Genomic DNA, 14,983 nt, shown 5'->3' with positions numbered 1-14,983 from the left:
ATGCGTCTTGATTGGGCTAGAGCAACGCCGGCGTCTGGTATGTGGACTGCCGCTTCTGTCCCAACGTCTTTGTTTTGTTAGTCGTTTCCATTGTTTTGTTTTGTTCCCGCGTCTCTGTGTTGTCTTCTGTCTACATCCCTGTTCCTTAACTTCATCGGACATTACTGCACCGTCCATCGCTCATCTCCTCCCTCACTCCTGGACTATCTACTGCCCTAGCCGCCAGCTAACAGCTGGCTTAACACCTGCGGAGGTCCGTCATGGTATCGCGGGGCCTCCCTGCCGTGCAGACAAGGTCTGGGGCAACCAACGCCAGTCACTCCACCAGCTTCAACACCCGGTCCACTGCTGCTTTTTCACAACTCTCTGCCCACCAGCTTCTAGTTAACCAGCCTCTAGCCACCGCCAACATTCTAACTGGATTACTCTCATCTGCTGCTACGTTCCATCTCCTCCTCGGACTATCACTCCCACGCCTCCAGGCCACCGCTCCACCAACTTCTCGCCTACTCACCTACACCGCTGCTGACCTTCACCTCCTCAACCATAACCACCGTCTCCCAGCTGCTGCTGCCTCTGCAGCTAGCTCAGCTGGGATCCTTCGCCGGCCCCGCTACATCCACAGGGGCTCTGGTCTCTCCCATAACCAACACTCCAACGACGGCTCACCTATCCCCTCACTCTGGACTAGTTTTCGCCCCCCTGTCACCCCCACCTGCCGCACTGCCAACCTCAGCAACCTCCGCCCCCCCACCCCTGCGCCCCCATCCATCTCCGCGCCCCCATCCATCTCCCTTGCACTGCTGAACTGCCGCTCCCTCGCCAACAAATCACCTGTTATATCTGAACTGCTACTGGACAATAACATTGATCTGCTTCTCCTCTGTGAAACATGGCAACAGCCCCTGGACTTCTATGCTCTCAACCAAGCCACTCCCTCCAACTACACTTACACTGCCAAACCCCGCCTCTCCGGGCGTGGGGGAGGTCTTGCTGTTATTCATAAAAAATCTACATCCATCACTGAACTGAACCTCAACCTTCCATACATCTCATCATTTGAATACCTCGCCTTCTCCCTCCCCAACTCTATCACCGCTATCCTGATCTATCGTCCCCCAAAGCCCCACCCCTCTTTCCTCACTGAATTGTCTGAACTCCTCACCATCGCATCCTCTCTCTCTGCCCGCCTCCTACTCACTGGTGACTTCAACATCCACATTGACTGCCCCAACGCCCCACTGACATCCGACTTCCTCTCTCTCCTGGACTGCTTCCATCTCACCCAACATATTGACTTCCCCACCCATACCAAAGGCCACACTCTGGACTTAGTCTGTTCCTCTCTCCTACCCATATCTAAGCCCCACCCCCTCCCCTTCCCACTCTCTGATCATCTCTGCATCCTTTTCTCCGCCCCCCTACCCTCGCCCCACAACCCCAAAAAACGCACCATCACCTACCGCAATATCAAGTCAGTCAACCCCCTCACGCTCTCCCAGCTCATATCCTCTGCTTTCCCCCCTGACTCCCCCCCCTCTTCCCCCGACGACTATGCTGTCATGCTCAACACCACCCTCTCCGACTCCCTTGACTCCCTAGCCCCCTGGAAAACCTCTTCCGTCTCATACATCAACCCCGCCCCCTGGTACACCCCTGAACTCCGCACCATGAAGCAGACTGGCCGCCAACTCGAACGACTCCTCAAAAGAACCCGCCTCACCGTCCACGCCGAAGCTTTCAAATTACACATCTCCTCCTACCGTGACGCTCTCCAAGCCGCCAAATCTGCCCACCTCTCCACCCTCATCAACAGCTCCCACCGGAGCCCTCGCACCCTGTTCTCCACCGTCAACAAGCTGCTCCAGCCACCGGACATCACTCCACCCTCCTCCCCTGACCTCTGCAACTCTTTCCTCCTTGCCTTCAATGACAAAATTTCCAAAATCAACAGCTCCATGACTGCCGTCTCCATTAACTCCATCACCACCCCCACCCCTGCCCCCCCTCCTCTCCCTGACCACCCACCCTTCCCTGCCCTCACCACCTTCTCCTCTGTTAACTCCTCTCATATCATAGACCTCATCACCGCTTCCAAAACCACCACCTGCTCTCTCGACCCCCTCCCAACGAATCTAACCAAGGCCTGCCTCCCTGCTCTCATCCCCCATCTCACCACCCTCTTCAACCAGTCTTTATCCCTCGGCCATGTTCCTTCCATCTACAAACTGGCCTCCATCACCCCCATCCTCAAAAAACCCACCCTAGACTCCGCCAACCTCTCCAACTACCGCCCCATCTCCAACCTGCCGTTCCTCTCAAAAACGCTGGAACGCATCGTCGCCGCCCAACTTCACACCCACCTCCAGTCAAACAACCTCTATGAACCCCTCCAATCTGGCTTCCGCCCACTTCACAGCACTGAAACAGCCCTGGTCAAAGTACTCAACGATCTCCTCACCTCTGCAGACTCCGGGGCCCTCAACATCCTGTTACTACTAGACCTCAGCGCAGCCTTTGACACTATAAACCATTCCATCCTCCTACAAAGGCTGCGCCAACTGGGTGTTGAGGGCTCTGCACTTGACTGGCTCACATCCTACCTCACCAACAGGCAAGAGTTCATTTCCCTCTCCGGTCACTCATCCACCCTCTCCCCAGTAACGCAGGGGTCCCCCAGGGCTCAGTCCTCGGCCCCCTCCTCTTCATCTGCTACATCTTCCCCCTTGGTCACATCCTCCGCCAACTCAACCTGGACTTTCACTGCTACGCTGACGACACCCAGATATACCTCACCACCAAATCCACCCAAAACCCTCCCCTCAGCCACATTGAAACCTGCATCTCTACAATAAAATCATGGCTCACTCTCAACTTCCTCAAACTGAACAGTGACAAAACAGAGCTCCTCCTCATTGGCACCAAATCCACTCTCAATAAAACTGGTCCCTTTTCACTCAGCATCGACACCTCGACCATCACCCCCTCTACCCTGGTACGCAATCTCGGTGTCATCATGGACCCCACCCTCTCCTTCACTCCCCATGTCAGCCACATTGTCAAGACCTCATACTTCCACCTCCGCCGCATCGCCAAAATCCGACACTGCCTCACCCTCCCCGCTGCTGAATCCCTCATCCATGCCTTCATCTCCTCCCGCCTTGACTACTGCAACTCCCTCCTCACTGGCATCTCCTCCCATTCCCTCCATAGACTCCAAATGGTCCAAAACTCCGCTGCCCGCCTCCTCACCCACACCCGGTCCCGTGATCACATCACTCCCGTTCTCCGCTCTCTCCACTGGCTCCCCATCAAGCAGCGCATAAACTTTAAAATACTCCTCCTCACCTTCAAAGTTCTTCACCACCTTGCCCCCCCCTACCTGTCTGACCTCCTCATCCCCCACCGCCCCTCCCAAGCTCTCCGATCCTCCTCCTCTCTCACCCTGACTGCACCAACATCCCGACTCAAAACTTTTGGCGACAGAGCATTCTCCCGAACAGCACCCCGACTCTGGAACTCCCTCCCCCAACCTGTCCGCCACTCTCCCTCACTCACAACATTCAAATCCCGCCTAAAAACATACCTCTTCACCCAAGCCTATGACCTCCCCTACCCCTAGCCTCCTCTACCCCATTGCCTTCACTTCTACCCCCTGTTACATCCCCATCTTTTTCTCTCTACTTCTTCTGTCTTGTTCATTTTATCTGTATATTAATGTGTTCTGTACGTGTTGTCCCCGCTGTCTGTAAATACCCCCCCTTTTTATTATGTTCAGCGTCTTTGGGTCACTGAAAAGCGCTATATAAATAAAAGTTATTATTATTATTATTATTATCTGCTGCTGCTGCGGTATCGTATCATCTGCTGCTGCTGCGGTATCGTATCATCTGCTACTGCTAAAGTATCGTATCATCTGCTGTTGCTGCAGTATCGTATCATCTGCTGCTGCTGCAGTATCGTATCATCATCTGCTGCTGCAGTATCGTATCATCTGCTGCTGCTGCAGTATCGTATCATCTGCTGCTGCTGCGGTATCGTATAATTTGCTGCAGCTGCAGTATCGTATCATCTGCTACTGCTAAAGTATCGTATCATCTGCTGTTGCTGCAGTATCGTATCATCTGCTGCTGCTGCAGTATCGTATCATCTGCTGCTGCTGCAGTATCGTATCATCTGCTGCTGCTGCAGTATCGTATCATCTGCTGCTGCTGCAGTATCGTATCATCTGCTGCTGCTGCAGTATCGTATCATCTGCTGCTGCTGCAGTATCGTATCATCTGCTGCTGCTGCAGTATCGTATCATCTGCTGCTGCTGCAGTATCGTATCATCTGCTGCTGCTGCTGCAGTATCGTATCATCTGCTGCAGTATCATATCATCTGCTACTGCTGCTGCTGCAGTATCGTATCATCTGCTGCTGCTGCTGCTGCAGTATCGTATCATCTGCTGCTGCTGCTGCTGCAGTATCGTATTATCTGCTGCTGCTGCAGTATCGTATCATCTGCTGCTGCTGCAGTATCGTATCATCTGCTGCTGCTGCAGTATCGTATCATCTGCTGCTGCTGCAGTATCGTATCATCTGCTGCTGCTGCAGTATCGTATCATCTGCTGCTGCTGCAGTATCGTATCATCTGCTGCTGCTGCAGTATCGTATCATCTGCTGCTGCTGCAGTATCGTATCATCTGCTACTGCTGCTGCTGCAGTATCGTATCATCTGCTGCTGCTGCTGCTGCAGTATCGTATCAGCTGCTGCTGCTGCAGTATCGTATCATCTGCTGCTGCTGCAGTATCGTATCATCTGCTGCTGCTGCAGTATCGTATCATCTGCTGCTGCTGCAGTATCGTATCATCTGCTACTGCTGCTGCTGCAGTATCGTATCATCTGCTGCTGCTGCTGCTGCAGTATCGTATTATCTGCTGCTGCTGCGGTATCGTATCATCTGCTTCTGCTGCAGTATCGTATCATCTGCTGCTGCTGCAGTATCGTATCATCTGCTGCTGCTGCAGTATCGTATCATCTGCTGCTACTGCAGTATCGTATCATCATCTGCTGCTGCAGTATCGTATCATCATCTGCTGCTGCAGTATTGTATCATCTGCTGCTGCTGCTGCAGTATCATATCATCTGCTGCTGCTGCAGTATCGTTTCATCTGCTGCTGCTGCGGTATCGTATCATCTACTGCTGCTGCAGTATCGTAGCATCTGCTGCTGCTGCGGTATCGTATAATTTGCTGCTGCTGCGGTATCGTATCATCTGCTGCTGCTGCAGTATCATATTATCTGCTGCTGCTGCAGTATCGTATCATCTGCTGCTGCTAAAGTATCGTATCATCTGCTGCTGCTGCAGTATCGTATCATCTTCTGCTGCTGCAGTATTGTATCATCTGCTGCTGCTGCTGCAGTATCATATCATCTGCTGCTGCTGCAGTATCGTATCATCTGCTGCTGCTGCAGTATTGTATCATCTGCTGCTGCTGCAGTATCGTATCATCTGCTGCTGCTAAAGTATCGTATCATCTGCTGCTGCTGCAGTATCGTATCATCTGCTGCTGCTGCAGTATCGTATCATCTGCTGCTGCTGCAGTATCGTATCATCTTCTGCTGCTACAGTATCATATAATTTGCTGCTGCTGCAGTATCGTATCATCTGCTGCTGCTGCAGTATCGTATCATCTTCTGCTGCTACAGTATCGTATAATTTGCTGCTGCTTCAGTATCGTATCATCTGCTGCTGCTGCAGTATCGTATCATCTTCTGCTGCTACAGTATCGTATAATTTGCTGCTGCTGCAGTATCGTATCAGAGCGATCAAGTAGACAGACTTAGTACTTGTGTGAAGGAGATAAAAGCCTGGATGACACTTAACTACCTGCTTCTTAACCCTGAAAAAAACGAGGTCATTGTGCTTGGCCCTAAGCATTTACGAGACACTCTATCTGAGCAGATAGTCACACTGGACAATGTTAGTGTAGCCTCCAGTTCTACTGTAAGAAACCTTGGAGTCTTATTTGACCAGGAGCTCTCATTTGAAGCTCATATAAATCAAGCTTGTAAAACAGCCTATTTCCATTTGCGCACCATAGCCAAAATCAGAAGAATCCTGCCTAAAAGTGATGCCGAAAAACTCATCCATGCATTTGTAACGACTAGATTAGACTACTGTAACTCCCTGCTCGTAGCGTGTCCTAAAAGCTCCATAAAAAGCTTTCAACTGGTTCAAAATGCAGCAGCAAGATTACTAACAGGAACAAAAAGAAGAGAGCACATTACGCCAGTGCTGAAGTCTCTTCACTGGCTCCTGTCGAGTTTAGAATCAAATTTAAAATTCTACTCCTGACCTACAAAGCCATAAATGACATGGCCCCATCCTACCTCAAAGATGCTATAGAACCATATCATCCAAACAGAGCTCTTCGCTCTCAGAATGCTGGCCTTCTGGTGGTGCCAAGAGTCTCTAAAAGTACTGTAGGAGGTAGAGCGTTTAGCTACCAAGCTCCTGTGTTATGGAATCAGCTCCTGTCCATGTTAAATATGCTGACACAGTCTCTTCATTTAAGTCCAGGCTTAAAACGTTCCTCTTCGAAATCGCTTATGGTCAGAGTAGTTAGGAACAGAAACATAAACCCACAGCTTTAGCTACGCTGCCCTAGGAGTAACTATGCTGGGGGAAGTATGGCAGCTTGAGCACTATCCTCTTCTTCTGACTACTTATGCTATCAAACAATATTTATTTTTTAATTCCACTTGCAAACTGTTCACCGCCTTCTTTTTCTTTCTCTCACTCCTGAGGACCTGTGGACCCAGATGCCCCTCCCCTGGTGAAGTGGTCCCTGCCCTGTGTGGACGGTCCCTCATCTGCCTGAGGAGTGGGTCCAGCTCGCCCCCAACGGTCCCTCATCTGCCTGAAGAGTGGGTCCAGCTCGCCTCCGACGGTCCCTCATCTGCCTGAAGAATGGGTCCAGCTCGACTCAGACGGTCCCTCATATGCCTTAAGAGTGGGTCCAGTTCGCCTCAGTCTGTCCCTCATCTGCCTGAAGAGTGGGTCCAGCTCGACTCCGACGGTCCCTCATCTGCCTGAAGAGTGGGTCCAGTTCGCCTCAGTCGGTCCCTCATCTGCCTGAAGAGTGGCTCCAGTTCGCCTCAGACGGTCCCTCATCTGCCTGAAGAGTGGGTCCAGTTCGCCTCAGTCGGTCCCTCATCTGCTTGAAGAGTGGGTCCAGTTCGCCTCAGTCGGTCCCTCATCTGCTTGAAGAGTGGGTCCAGTTCGCCTCAGTCGGTCCCTCATCTGCCTGAAGAGTGGGTCCAGCTCCAGTCTCCCTCGTGTCCGTCTGTCCGTCTGTGAGAGTCGGATCTCTCCTTCACTAGAACTCCTCCAGGTTTCTACGCTTTTTTCCCAAAGAGGTTTTTTTTTGTAGTTTTTCCTGGCCGAGAAGAAGAGTCTAAGGACAAAGGACCCTGGGACATCGTCCCTGGCCACCACAGACATTGTCTGACTCCCTCGCCACCACAGACATTGTCTGACTTCATCGCCACCACAGACATTGTTGATTCATTTCTCCCTGTGGCCCTCAGAGGCAACTGTTGTTGTGATTTTGGGCCTTACAAAAATAAATTGATTTGATTTGATCATCTTCTGCTGCTACAGTATCGTATAATCTGCTGCTGCTGCGGTATCGTATCATCATCTGCTGCTGCTGCAGTGTCGTATCATCTGCTGCTGCTGCAGTATCGTATCATCATCTGCTGCTGCTGCAGTATCGTATCATCATCTGCTGCTGCTGCAGTATCGTATCAGCAGCAGATACGGTTGGAGCAATGCCTGCTTTCATTTCCACTTTGAGAGACATCCCTGCATTTTGTTTCTTATTTTGGACATCATGAGCAATAACTGATTTGTCAGATTCTCTCTTCTTCCGATACAAAGCAGTCGTGAGAATCTCTATCTGGGCTGGCGGGACCCGTGTGTCCGACGAGGAGGGACTGTGTTTTTCCGTGTCGGGTTTTGTAGCCACGTTAGCGATGCTAGCCTGGTTAGCTTGTGCTGGGGGCTGTTTTCCATTGGGACCATGGGCAGTCAGCTTTGTTTGCTTTGGTCCCATATTGGACTCTTTTTTTGTTCTTCCTCTTTGGGATTAAGTTGGTCAAACAATGATTTGAAAGAAGAGTTTTGCAGTGGCGGTGAGAGGTTTACTCAAAGCACCACTATGACCAGAAGTCTGTGCTAAGGTTAAATTTAAAACCAAAACTAATTTAACTTAAGCCCCACCAGATAACATAAGAATGTAGTATCCCGGACTTTATTATAGACACCACTTTTTGTAAAACCCTTATTCATGTTAATGATGAAGGGCTTTGGTCAGTGGGGGTCTGCCCCTTGGACTTGACCCGTAACACATGGTATAGAGTGAATTAATATGCATAGTAAAATTATCATAGTAAATATAAATGTCCCAGAGCAGTAACGACCCGTCATGTATTTCATTATGTTTTGTGCAGCCCATGAGAAGCATATCTAAAACTCATGTCTTTTTTTACAATTATTACTGTAACTAGTTCTTCTACAGCTTCTGCTCCTATCACTACTTCTGCCTGAAAAAGTGCTGCTACGACGACTACATCTTAGCTTTCTTCTACCACCCACCAAGAAGTAAAATAAGTGTATCCAGATACAGACTGACAGAATGGTAATGGCACACCAACCTGGCATTGTGGTGGTGGATAAACCGCAGAGGAAAGCCGTTGTGGTTAATATGGCAATACCAAGTAATGGCAACATCAGGAAAAAGGAACACGAGAAACTGGAGGAATACCAAGGGCTCAGAGAAGAGCTGGAGAAGGCGTGGAAAGTGAAGGTGAAATTGGTGATCGTGGTCATCGGAGGACTCGGGGCAGTGACCCCGGTGAGAAGGGGATTTAAATGTTTTAAATTGGGTTATTATGTTTGTGGTAGGATATCGCTATTATGTTTGTAAATTTACTACGTAACATTTGATGATGTATTTGGAAGTTATTACATATATAGAGCTATCACACCTGTAACTGAAAAGAGGCAGTGAATGCAATTGTAGTAGTAGAAATTGTGAGGCAGAAATTGAGCACAGAGCTTTTTCTTGTCTCAAGCCTAATGATTGAGCTTCCTTCTGCTTCCAGGATCTTTTTAACAAGTTAGTTTATTTAGTTTGCTCCTATTTTACTCCATTTGATCACTTTGTGTGTCCGCATCTACAACTTTGCCACTACGTATTTGCACCGTTCAATTCCCTATTTAGCTATTTCTGATTGACTGCAGGGCCCACTGCTGAGGGCCCATCCGCAGTGTCAGGCACAGGAGTGGAGCGGTAAACATTGGTCAGTGGGGGTCAATGTCACACAATGTCAAAGTGGTGGTCAAGGTTTTGTTTTGTGGATTTATGTTTTAAAAAAATAAAATAATAAATACATAAGGGAATGTGGCTGCGTCAACACCATAAAATGGACAAAAACAAGACACAAATGTGAACCTAATCCTGCTTGTAAAGGCCACAGGAGCTGTGTATTAACGCTGCAGTGTGAGCTGGAGGTAAAGAGCCTGTCACAGTCATTGGAGCAGTTATGATAACTTGAAAAAGTTGGCACAAACTCCATATTGCTTTCCTCCACTTTAGCCGTCAGGAAACTTAGCCTGATGCTGCCTGGCTGCTCTGATTGGCTGTTGTGAAGCTGATCACAAGCAACAATCTTACAATTCCAACATGTTGGAACCTTGTGATTTGAGTTTTTAGAGTCATGGCCTGACAAACAGCCATAACAGAATCGCACTGACCCCACATACATGAGGAGTACCACTAGAAATAATGTACAGCGAGAAGTGCTACACGGGCCACACCTCCCCAATATAATGGGGAAGCTAACAATGCTTAAAGTTGGGGTAAAATTCCTTTGTGCAGCCTGCACAATATATTTCCCTGAGGTATCTTCAGCCTTCATTTACCAAAGTAATGCTAAAAATGTGATCGTTACAGGAGACATCTGACACAGGTAAAAAGACATTTTTAGCATTCCCTGCAAAAATGTAGGTGCAACTATTTGAAATGATTTATGAAGTTGAAAAGTTCATAATTCAAGATAAGTATTGTTTTGCTCTTGAACCAGATATGGTTTATTGAGAATATAATATTGCTGATTAAATGTTGGAAAATTGTAGAGGATATTTATGAGCTAATTTAGCAGGAATTTAAGTTGCTTTGAGAAAATAAAAAATAAAAAAATAAATTATTTCTTATATTATCATATCCATTATACATTTTTGCTGCCACTCCTTGACCCTTGCGCTTTGGTATGACTGTGGCTCTATCATGTACATTTATGGAGCGCTACATTAGCCGTATATCCATGAGGCCTGTGTATTGTGCTCGTGAGAATCTTGTCATAACTAGTGTGTATCTAGTTTATCGCTGTGCTTCACTGTCAGTCACTTTACTGTCTAATTTTCATTTTTGCTGTCACTCAGCCATGGTTACCGGCTGGGGTTTGTCTGGATATGTGATAATGTCTAGCACTCCCAGAATTCTGAAGCTAGAACTTCCAACCAATGGAATTCTGAGGGGAGTAATTGTCATAAAATGTGGCTTGCTCAATGCACCATGAAAAGTAGTGTACACACTCACTAGACCGGTAAATATGCCTTGCGAGAGCTAGAAAAAACACAACTACAGGTATTCCACTGGACACAACACGACTGAATGAAGAAGAAGAGCTTTTTAAATGCACAGTTGACTCGAGAATGTGAACAAAAAACAAAATAAACCAACAACCAAAGCTAGAATATTCATAATTTATTTTAATGATCTAAGAAACGTTTTTATAAATGTGTTGTCCCTTATGTTTGCAGAAGATACATGTCTTCTACTTTGTCATTCAAATCCTAACCGTCTGGATAAAGAAGCAAATGTAGAATTATCCAGCATTTCGTAGTGGTTGAAAACAAATTTATTCATTTTCTACTGCTTGTTCCGTTTGGGGTCACGGGTGATCGGATCCGGAGCCTATCCCAGTGGCTTTGGGCCTTAGGCGGGGCACACCCTGGACAAAAAAATAATAAATATGATCATGATGATGTTAAACTCTAATTGATGTTATTAGAATGAATTAAGTTGCTCAAACTAAGTTTTTAGGCGCGTTGTTGATCAAAAACTGACTGACATGGATTGGGGGTAATTCATGCAAAACGTATCTCAGCAAAATGTTATTAATGCAATTGTTTAAGAATTATGACTTATTCAAATAGACTGTTCTTCATCTGCTACTTTTTTCAGAAAATATAATATCTTGACAATATTTAATATCAACATATATTGTATTTCTTGTCTCATATATAAATACATACATACTTTTTATGTATTCTTTACATGTTCACACTTCTTCAAAGATGGGTGCACAGTGGCAAAGGCGGTTAGCGCTCTTGCCTCCCAAGAAGGAGATCATGGGTTCGATTCCTGGACCAGACCAACTGGGTGGAGTCTGCATGTTCTCCCCGTGTTATCGTGGGTTCTCTCCGGCTTCCTCCCACCGTCCAAAGACATGCATGTGTTAGGAAAAATTATTGACTCTAAATTGGCCCTAGTGATTGAATGTGAGAGTGAACTGTCTGTAATGTCTATGTCTCTGTGTCAGTATATATATATATATATATATATAGTTGGCCACTGTCCAGTGTGCCCCGCCTAAGGCCCAAAGTCACTGGGATAGGCTCCAGTCACCCGCTTCCAAAAGGGAACAAGCGGTAGAAGATGGATGGATTTCTTCAAAGAGACACTATCTCCCTTGTGAAGAACTACAGATAATCAGAACACTCAAGTCACAATCACATTAAAGGCGCAATGGACGATTTTTCGGCGATTTGAGAACGCAGGCGGAAGGCTCGCGCTAATAAACACATGCGTTTGTTTATTAGCGCGACGGATCGCATCGCATCTCTCGTCTCCCGCAGATTTCCCTCTTCTTCTGCGTCAGCTCGAACTTCTCCGTTTTGTCCGTACAATGAGGGAACTATATTATGATAGATCGATGCGCTTAGACATGCGGGAACGTGGGGACGAGCCACACGCGGCTGCAGGTGAGCGGCAGGTGCGTTTTATGATTGATATGTGGCAGGACTAATCGGCCGTCCACGCCACGAGGACTCAGATTTGTGCCAAAAAAATCTTCCATTCAACCGTTAAGTTTACATTTATTCATAAATATATTTAATATCATATGACATGTAATGTATTAATGTGAAAAGTTGTCATTGCTGATATTTTAAGCGACATAAGACTGAGTGGTCTTCTCACTCTCTCCTGCAAATTAATCTTCAATCATCAATATATATATATATATATATATATATATATCTCCCGGGCACAGCTCCCGCCTACAGTTGGTTATCTCCTTTCCTTTTTTGCCTTCTCCCGCTTCGTCTCGCTCACACCAGTCTGCTGGCCCACTCTCCGGGCCCCGTCCATGCTCCAAGGACAGGCTCCCGTCAGCAGACCGGCGTCCTGCCACGGATCACCTCTACTGGTCCTGGATTCAGATCTTCCCGCGCTCCCAGGCCCTCCCTGCGACCTTGCTTGTTAAGCGCCCTTTGTGCACCCGTCATTCCTCTCTACATTGACCGTCCGCGTGGACAACGGCAGGTTGAAGAAGAAGGCATTAGTGTCCCTTACGCTGACAACAATCACGTTGTTCAAACTTCTCTTAGACAAGCACGATTTGCCTGTTCACTCTCGCTCCTACCGCCTTTCTTTGAGCCTTGCCCACTCCACAGCCGCTCCTCCAGAAGAGCAAGTTTTCCATCACCGTTGTCTCGTTTCTTTCGCACCGGGTCATCCATCACTTCTCACCAGATAGATGCCTCATACACATCTCTCCCAAGTGCAGAGTTGCCAGCCTTGATCACCCATTTCAATTAATTAATTTATTTGCTTGCCCCTACGGCTTCCAATCATTGTCCTACAGGAGAAGCTGGCGCCTCCAAGGAAATGTGAAAAAAATAAAAAAATAAAATTGACACAAGTATGAACACTACCATATTAAACATCGCTCTCTCTTGCTCCTCCTCCCTCCTTCTTTCTCTCTCCCCCACTATTTTTCCTTCCTTCACTCTCTTCCCCCTTCCTTCTCACTCTTCCCCCTTCCTTCTCTTTCTGTCACAACGTCAGCCAGGCTTTAGTTTTTTTTTTCCATTGGTCAATCCCCTTCAGTGCCACAACAACCAATCAGAAAGCTTGGAGTGTTCAGCATCAGCCAGCCAATCAGAGAGCAGACTCTGCCACTCTCTCCTGCTCTGCATTGATTGCTGATTACATTCACCTGGCCTGCCCCACCTTGGTATATGTACCTGCCTGTTCATGTATTGCCCTGCCCTTCTGTTTGTTGTTTGCTATGCGAGCGACTACCTTGTTTGACCTCTGCTGGTAATTAAAATCCTATTTCTACACCTGAACTGTTTCCTGTTTCGTGCTATTGGATTCTTGCCTGCCGTTTTGTGACACCAAACACTTTCCATCCCTCCCCTAGAGCAACACGTTGCCAGGTCTCACTCTTTCTCCTTCAGCGACAGGTTGCCAAGTCTTACTGGTCTGTTTGCGTTCTAGGAGTTCTCAGACACTAACCCAAAGTTAAAGCTTTCTTCTCAGCAACTTCTCCTCATGCGCCAAACAGCAGCTCTTGTCCCTGCTTGGTCATCTCAACAGATCATTTACCAGCCCCAACTCTAGTGTCAATCATTCCGCAGCATTGGGATTCTTATCCAGTCCCATCAAGTTGCTGCTCCACTTTGATATGCCGTTCAATCAGCCGGCTTTGGGGGTTACCCTAAGGCAAGTGGTTCTCCCCCCTGGCTTGACGAGTTCTTTTACTTCATTTGAGAGTTTGCATGTCTTTGGCTGCCTTTAGATCGATGCCATCGGGATTGCCACCCTCCCGTCAGGCAGTCCATGGCTATCCAGTCCGATAACCTTGCAGTCATTGACACTAACAAGTACATTCAGAACAGTGATTGCCGAGGCAGAACAGTCATCGACTGTAATTCTTCCATTCTCATCCACCATGTTCTACACTTGATCTCTGCTCTTGCTGACCTCCCCTTCTACTAAACAACCTGGTACAGCTTCCGCTCCTTTCATGACTTCAATCTGCCTTTTCCGTGTTCAATTTATTTATATACAACCGCAGTTGTCTTGGAGGGTGACAGTGAAAACCAGATTAAACAATGTTCACAGGTACAATGTCACAAGCACCCCTGTCTTTAGACAGGTGTTCCATCTACTCTCCCTAACCTATTAATTTATTTCCATTCACCTTTGACTACCAGTCTCTATTTACAGATCCTTGATGCTGCTCAGTTAAGCTTAACATCTTTTGAGGTTGCTCTTTGGCTCGGCGATCTCCATTCCGGTCTGCCAAGAGTCCAAACACCGCTGGTGGTCAAAAGCTTGAATATGCATGTTCCTTTTGCCGCCGTCAGTTTCCTCTGCCGCTCAGAGGTTCAATTCAATTTATTTTTGTAAAGTCCAAAATCACAACAACAGTTGCCTCCTGAGGGCGACATTGAAAAACAGATTAAACAATGTCCGTGGGGACGAGAAATGATGTTCCAGAGTCCCCTGTCCTTAGACCCTCCTTCTTGGCCAAAAAACAAAAAAACCTCTTTGGGAAAAATTAGAAATCTGGAGGAGTTCCAGAGTGAAGGAGAGATCTGACTCTCACAGATGGACAGACGGAGGTGAGGTAGACAGTGGCCCTGACCTCAACGGTTCTCCTCGCCCCGTCATCAAAGACCTTCAACTGACGCCTCAAGCAAGATCAGTGGCAGTTCAAGCACGATCTACTCGTTCAAGCTAAACTCTTTTGAGCTCTTTCACAATCTTCCAGGACTTCTCGTACTGGTTGTCATGTGGCACCTCCCCTTAGGACTTGCTCCTCACAATCAATCAAGGCCAGATCTAATCAGGTTCT

This window comes from Eucyclogobius newberryi, unplaced genomic scaffold (genome assembly GCF_026437365.1).
Source record: "Eucyclogobius newberryi isolate DKJ021-1_F unplaced genomic scaffold, fEucNew1.0.hap1 SCAF_1, whole genome shotgun sequence".
NCBI lineage: Eukaryota > Metazoa > Chordata > Actinopteri > Gobiiformes > Gobiidae > Eucyclogobius > Eucyclogobius newberryi.
The sequence above is the reverse complement of the archived record's forward strand: the minus strand, read 5'-3'. Positions refer to the sequence as shown.